Genomic DNA, 8,349 nt, shown 5'->3' on the forward strand with positions numbered 1-8,349 from the left:
TTATTTGAATAAACCGTCGTACATTTAAAATAGCGACGGTTGTATTTAAAAACACTCGCTAAATTCAGCGACGGTTTTGGTAATCTGTCTCTATATTTAGCGACAGTTTTATAAAACCGTCGTTATTTTTAAAAACGCGACGATTTTACTTGAAACTGTCGCTAAATATAGCGACAGATTTATCAAAACCGTCGCTAAATAAAGCAACAGTTTTAATCAAACGTTGTTGTTCGTAAAAAAAACACGCTAATCGACAACGGTTTTCTAAAACCGTTGTCGTATATCCTAAAAAACACGCTAATAGACAACGGTATAAAACCATTGTCGTAACACATATACAACAACGGTGTTTGTTAAAATCGTTGTCTTTAACAATCAAAAAACATGCCCATAGACAACGGTTTGCTAAAACCGTTGTCGTTGACCTATAAAGACAACGGTTTGCTAAAAACCGTTGTCTTTTGACAAAAAAATTTCAGAAAGAAAACCGTTGTTAAAAGGAAAAAAGACAACGGTTTCTGATAAAACCGTTGTATTCTGAGTGTGGTTGTATGTTGATTTTCTTGTAGTGTTGGTCAAGTTGAGTTTATTTGCATGTTTCTCATGTTAGAATTAGGTTGCAGCGAGCCTGGGAACGATCCAACTCAATTGGTAAAATAAAAACAGGATTTTAATTATATTACGTGCATAAAATATAAAATGTTTAGATTTGAGATATATGCGATATGTCTTGTGGCCACCTTACGCTTATGGGATTGCTTCATCCGGTGAATTACGACCGGTTTATGTTTATGTATGGGTACGGATATCCAGTCCAAGGGCTGTAATTATCTCTACCACCCAGTATACTGTGGTTTAGTCTGATCAGACGATTCATGTTATGTTATGGGCCACTTGCGTAGAACATTATCTCTACAGAAAAATTATGATACGCTGTTTTACGACAGGGCTCTATCGAGCAAACATTTTACGTACGATTTTTCAGATATGGATGTATTTATAATTACTCATGACACGATTTTCACGTTACGCTTTACGATATGATATTTTTACTTTGCAGGCGATTTTATGATATTTACTTGTTATTCACGATATATGCATGCTGAGTATTTAGACTCACTAGACTTGATTGTTGTAGGTACTGATGAGGTCGAGACCGAGGGCGGGGACCAATGAGCCAGCTTGGGTCAGCAGTAGTAGGAACCCGAGGACCTCATGCTTCAGTTTATTTATCTTATTATGCTCAAACTCATTTTTTTCTTTGTTGAAATATTTTTAAGTTGTGGTTTGAAAACAACATTTACTTCCGCTGCTATTTTAACATTAAATCTTTTTATAATTTTATTTTATGAATGAGGCATGTTATTTATTTAGAGAGAAAAAAAAATTTCTAAATAATTCCGCAAATTTACAAATACGAAATACGGGCCTCTACATATATAATATTGGATAAATTGATTATTGTGATAATTAATTGATGGTGTATGATTTGTGATATTATGCATTAAGGATGATCAAAAGCCCAAGCCCAATTTGCTAGGTGTATGCAAGGATATTTTGTGTTGAATGATTGTAATAATTATCAATTTATAAAGTGGGCTTGGTTTATGGCCCGTTCCCACCCCATGAGATGTATCTCTATTTACCATGGATATTTAATTGTAAATATTTGTACAGCCCAAAATCAGTACATGTAAAACCCATGCATTATTTAATTGTCAAATCATTTATTTAATTTAAAATGAGTTTTAGCGATGCATGTTTTATCCAAATGCATTATTTTAAATTTATTATGTTTATGTGATGCACGTTAAACGTTTTCTTGAGTTTCATGTTTCAGGCGATTATTCGATACGGGATAGAGGAAAAGAGACCGATGACGATTTTGGCAATTTTTAAATGCGGTATTTTATTTTTAAGTTAAGCTTGGGGCATATTAATTAATTTAATAAGTTTCAGCATTTTAAAGCCTAAGTTATGTATTTAATGAGTTTGGAATTTTAAAAATTTTAAAGTTGGCTTTGTGCATTTTATTTTGTTAAAGAGGAGAATTTTATAAAATCAGTGTATATTTATTTTAATCGAGGAGTTTGATTAAATTGGTGTGGGTTAACCTTTTAATTAGTATTTTAATTATTTAATTTAGCAATAATTTCTCCTAATTAAAACACACACACACGTTACACACACTCACACACACTTACACATTTTTACACACACCAATACACACAACAGTCACTTCAACATTTTATTTTAAGAATTTGAGAGCAAAACCTATGGTTCTTAGTCTAGAACAGAAGCCGCCCCTTCCTCTATTTTTTCCAGCAAGTTTTCGGTGATTTTATTGTAAGAAAATCGTTCCACGATCGTCCCGGATCAAGCCTCGAGCCGTCTCCGCTTCGGTATCGCCATATTGTGAGTTTTAAACGTCAAAAGGCACAAATATTTTGAGAGTCCAAATTCTCAAGGCCCAGCCCAATGAGATTAAGTAAGTTAAAATAAGTAAATAATAATAATAATAATAATAATAAGAACCAAAGATTCTCTCTCCGTCTTCATCTCCCCAAACCGACCGAAAGCTGCGTTTTTTTTTGTTTTCAATTTCGAAATTTCTTTCATCGATTGTGGCCACACCGGTGATGAAAAAATTAAACTAAATACATATTTGGAATCCTCTCGACGAGAGCTATCCAATGATACCAAAATTTCGCAGAAAAATCGTGACTCCCGGAAACCCGTCGGAGACCGCCGCCTGTTTTTCGTCGGAAAAGTTGGAAGGAAGCTTGGGTTATATTGTTTGAAGCTTAAATTCGAATCTTTGAGCAATTTTCGAAATTTCAGAGGTATAATTTTGATTTTAGGGTTTCTAATTTTGGGGATTTTAATTCAATTGAGTTTCAATAATTAATATATATTGGATTATTGATTGTTGGTGCTATATCGGAGTCGATTGGAGGTATTAAGCTAATTTTCAAAATTTAATTAGATAATATCTCGAATTTAGCCTATTAATTTGGGAATTTATGATTTTTGAAATGTTAAATCGTTATTGGGACGTGTTTATAGCATTAGAAATAGAAAATGAAAATTTTGGAAATTCCTAGAAAATATCGAAAATTTTAGATTCGGTACAATTGAATTTTCGAAATTTGAAGTTGTCCGGTATTGAGAGATTTAAGTTAAATAAATCGCTATATTTGACTTTGCGATGAGTTTTAGAAATTGTAAAGTATAAATTAAGAATTTTTGGAATTTTAGGCTAAATTGTCAAATAATAGAAAAATAAATTGAACTTGATCTGAAATGTATTATTTGACACAGGATTGGATTATTCGGAAAATCCTTAAGAAATTTCAGTGATAAATTAAGGGTTCAGTTGAGTTACGTACGAACTGTTTTCATTACGGCGTCTATATGATGTGAAATGACGTTAAGTACCGTGTAATGAGTTGTGGCGTGCTTTATGTGCTTCTGTGAATACGTGATTGCATTCACGTATTTATTTGAGTTGATACTATTAGTGCATAGCATTTCGAGCCTTGACTCCTTTGATTGCTATTGATATTGATATTGATCTATCGAGTTTTTGCGTCACCGATGGATCGGGTGGGTAGGATTAGCACTCCTGATGACTTGCATGAGGGCTGAGCGGGTAGCTCCCGTACCCTTGATGCTACGTGCATGTATGAGTGGCGACTTGATATTGCGTTGCTACGTTCCTGGCACGGGTGGCCACTGTTACTGTTGTTGATGCGATTCATTTGGACTCTGTTTGGTATCCGTTATCAGTTGTTACCCTTCACGCATTGCATTACATTGCATTGCATCGCATTTTACTTGATTTCATTTCATGTCAGTTATATTTGTCGTAATATTACTATTTCGTCGTACTGGGGCCCGACCCCTCGTTTCTTTTTATGCTGTGGTAGTTTTTGATGCCATAGCAGGTTATCAAGGAGGATTTGACGCGTCTGGTGGAGTGTCAGGTAGTGGTGCCCAGTCGTCGAGTCATGGTTGAGAGTTCTCAGATATATATATACTATATTATGGAGTCATACATTTACCGGGGAGATTCCTCGTGTAGCTGTACTGTTATTTTTACGATGTTTTGAATTGATAGTTGTGTGATCGAGCATCGCCGGCTTTGCATGTGTTTAGTTCTGGCCAGTGCGGCTATAGGGTGTGAATTGATGTTATGACTTTATTTCGAGTATATGAATATTATTTGTGATGTTTTGATTTTTTTGGGATGTCCTATTTACGAATAGGTCATGCCGAAATTTCTGTAGGCCCAAAATGGAAAATTTTAATCGCTTTAGCTGTTTACATGAATAAATCCTGGTTTTTTGGTCATTAAATATTAATCAGGAGCACGGGCCCCCACAGTTGGTATAAGAGCGTAACTGGGATATGCTCGAATTAGAGTCTAGGGCACTTGAGTCTAGACACAAATAACATGATTGTGCATGTGTTTGACTATTTTCTCTTATTTGAATTATTTGGTGTGATTTGCTTAAATTTACCTGCGTTAGAACGACTAGCTGAGTAAGCATGGAATGTAGTTTAGAACTTGCCTATAACTTTCTTTTACCTGTTATCTGCCTATGGATTTAATACTCGTGTCTTGTAGAATAGCACCTGGAGGAAGAGGTAGAAAAGGAAAAGAAATTGAGCAAGAATCTGAGGCGCAAAATGTTCGAGGACTTGCAGATATCATTAGAGGTAGACGTGGTCGACCTCGAGGACAAGCCGCTCAAAATGTTGAAGAAGAAGTGAACCAAGAACCTCCTCGACCTGAAAGACCTGGAGCTAGACAGGTAGTGATTGAGAAAGATGTGGAACAGCTGACACAGAAAGTTGGAGGAATGCAGTTAATAATTTCTCAGTTCCAGGAATTACGTCCTCAAAAATTCTTTGGCAATGAGAGCGGAGAAAAAGCAGCAGGCTGGGTGAAAAGTATAAATCATCTATTTAATTTGTTGGAGTATTCCCAAGATATAAGATTGAAGCTTGCCATCTACCAACTTAAAGACCGAGCACAGCTCTGGTGGGAAGCCACAGAGGAAGCAATGAAGGACTCTGGTGAAATTATTACTCGGGATGCTTTTCGTGCTCACTTTACCCAAGAATATGCACCACCATCATATTATGCTGCTAAAGAAGAAGAGTTCAATCAGTTGGTGCAGGGCAATAAATCAGTGGTGGAATATGCTTCACTGTTTTCTGCTCTTTTGCCCTATGTTCCACATGTTACTAGGAATGATCGGGCTAAAGTATCACGTTTTCTGCACGGGTTGCAGCGGACTGTTCATACTTTGGTAATGACGGGATCGCCTAATACGTATATTCAAGCAGTGGAAAAGGCGAAGAAAATTGAAGCAAGTTTGCTCAGAGGAGACCCACAGCCAGGTCCATCATCTATTTCTCAGGGATCTGGGAGTAGTATGTCAATGCCAGTTGATTTACCTTCATATCAGCCTGTACAATCATACCAACAACCCAAACAGCAGAGGTACAAGGCAAAAGGAAAGAAATTCAAGAAGAAATCTCAATCCAGCTCCTCCAGTTCAGGCAGTGCACGAGGGGGAGGTTCTGTTGGGTCTTCTAGCACTGTGCATTGTGATCGATGTGGTGGTCGACATTTCAGTTCCCAATGTGTAGGAGTTCAGGGGACTTGTCATAATTGTGGTCAGGTTGGACATTACTCCAGGGTATATCCTAATGCAGAGAAACAGCAGTTCCAGCCACAACCGTTTGGTCAAATTCCCCGTGGACCAGTCTTTAGACCATATGCTCCTACCCATTCATTTCAGCAATCTAGTTACCCACCTCCCAGAGGTCCTATTCAGCAGCCATTTACAAGGCCACATCAAGCCCAAGTCCATGCTTTGACTCAGGACCAGGCTCAGGATGCACCAGGAGGAGTGATTGCAGGTATTTGTTAGGTTTTTAACTATCCTGCACGCATATTGATAGACACAGGAGCATCTCATTCATTTTTATCTGCTGCATTTGTTGATGAGCATGAGATTGCTACTATTCCTTTGTTGGATACTGTGTCAGTTGCTACTCCTGCCGGTGTATATTTGATGTCCCGTGAGATAGTTTTGAACTGTGTGATTAGATTTGAGGGTAATATTATTATAACAAATCTAATCAAATTAACCATGACTGATTTTGACTGTATTCTGGGTATGGATGTGTTGACAAATTATCGAGCCACTGTGGATTGTTTCCATGGAGTTGTCAGATTTAGACCGTATTATGGCAGCAAATGGAATTTTTATGGTTATGATTCACAGTCTCGAATTCCATTAGTATCTGCAATGGAAATGTTCCGGTTGTTGTCAATCAACAATGAAGGATTTTTTATCTATGCTCTTGATGCAACACGAGAAGAACGATTGAAAGTTTCAAACATTCCCGTTGTCAAGGATTTTCTAGATGTATTTCCCTATGAGATTTCAGGTTTTCCACCCCAAAGGGAAATAAATCTTAGCATTGAATTGATACCAGGGACGAATCCTATTTCTAGAGCACCACATCGTTTAGCTCCAACAGAGTTGAAAGAACTCAAGGAACAGCTACAGGATTTACTGGAGAAAGGCTATATCAGACCAAGTATGTCGCCCTGGGGAGCTCCAGTATTGTTCGTAAAGAAGAAAGACGGAACGATGAGAATGTGCATCAATTATCGGCAGTTGAATCGGGCTACTGTGAAGAATAAATATCCTCTGCCGCATATTGATGACTTGTTTGATCAGTTGCAGGGTACGTCTGTGTATTCTAAGATTGATCTTCGTTCCAGATATCATCAGGTTAGAGTCCGAGAGGAAGATGTTCCTAAGACAGCATTTCAGAAACGATATGGGCATTATGAATTCTTCGTTGTGCCTTTCGGTTTGACTAATGCACCCGCAGTGTTTATGGTTTTAATGAACCTTGTATTCCGAGAATTCATCGATAGATTCGTTATTGTCTTTATTGATGATATCTTGATTTATTCTAAGTAAAAAACAGAGCACAAAGAACATTTGGCACTAGTCCTTCAGACACTCAGAGAAGCACAATTGTATGCCAAATTTTCTAAGTGTGAGTTCTATTTGGACAGAGTTTTATTTTTAGGCCATGTTATATCTGCACAAGGAGTATCTGTTGATCCTAGTAAAGTTGAAGCTGTTATCAGTTAGCCTAAACCAACAAATGTGTCTGAAATTCGAAGCTTTTTGGGATTAACTGGGTATTATAGGCGTTTTATTGAGGGATTTTCTAAAATAGCTAGCCCGATGACCCAGTTGACACAAAAAGATCGACGTTTTGTATGGACTGCAGAATGTGAGTCTAGCTTTCGGACTTTGAAAGAAAAGTTGACCACAGCTCCAGTGCTAGCGTTGCCTTCAGGCTCAGGTGGATTTGTTGTCTATACAGATGCTTCTCTAAATGGACTTGGTTGTGTTTTGATGCAAAATGGGCGAGTGATTGCGTATGCATCTCTTCAATTGAAGCCACATGAGACTCGATATCCAGTTCATGATTTGGAGTTAGCGGCCATTGTGTTTGCATTGAAGATATGGCGTCATTATCTGTACGGGGAAAAATTTGTGATTTATTCTGATCACAAGATTCTGAAATATCTTTTCACAGAATCTGATTTGAATATGAGACAACGGCGATGGTTAGAATTGCTTAAAGACTTTGATTGTGATATTCAGTACCAACCAGGGACGATGAATCAAGTTGCAGATGCTTTGAGTAGAAAGGTTCAGCCTAAAATGTTGACATCTCGGACTATTTCAAAAGTTCATGAGCATTTAGGAACTTCAGGATGGACTTTCGGTCTAAGGACAACTACTTTATAGTTTCATCTATTCAAGTTGAACCACAAATTGTTTCTAAAATCAAAGCAGCACAGAGAACTGATCCGCATGTTCATAAATTGAAAGAATTGACTATGACAGGTCAATCAGACAAGTTCAGTGTTGCTTCAGATGGATGTCTGCGTTATAATGGTAGACTTGTGGTTCCGAATTTGATAGATTTGAAAGAATCTGTACTTCGAGAAGCTCATTGTAGTCGACACAGTGTTCATCCAGGAATCAGGAAGATGTATCATATCTTGAAATCTCATTATTGGTGGGAAGGCATGAAGAAAGAGATTTCTGAATTTGTAGCTGAGAGAATGAGACCTGGTGGTATGTTACATAGTCTGGAAGTGCAACAGTGGAATTGGGAGCACATTGCTATGGATTTTGTGACACACCTGCCTCGTTCAAATCGTGGTTGTGATGCGATTTGGGTGATTGTGGATAGATTATCCAAATCATCTCATTTTATTCCTTATGATCGTAC

General features: G+C 37.4%; 1 pseudogene; it reads left to right on the forward strand.

Moving 5' to 3' along the window:
• The first annotated feature begins 4,604 nt into the window (after window positions 1-4,604).
• On the forward strand, window positions 4,605-7,859 carry LOC140965835 (uncharacterized; annotated as a pseudogene).
• The last annotated feature ends 490 nt before the right edge of the window (window positions 7,860-8,349 follow it).

Source organism: Primulina huaijiensis, unplaced genomic scaffold (genome assembly GCF_012295235.1).
Source record: "Primulina huaijiensis isolate GDHJ02 unplaced genomic scaffold, ASM1229523v2 scaffold14443_ERROPOS80725+, whole genome shotgun sequence".
Taxonomy (NCBI): domain Eukaryota; kingdom Viridiplantae; phylum Streptophyta; class Magnoliopsida; order Lamiales; family Gesneriaceae; genus Primulina; species Primulina huaijiensis.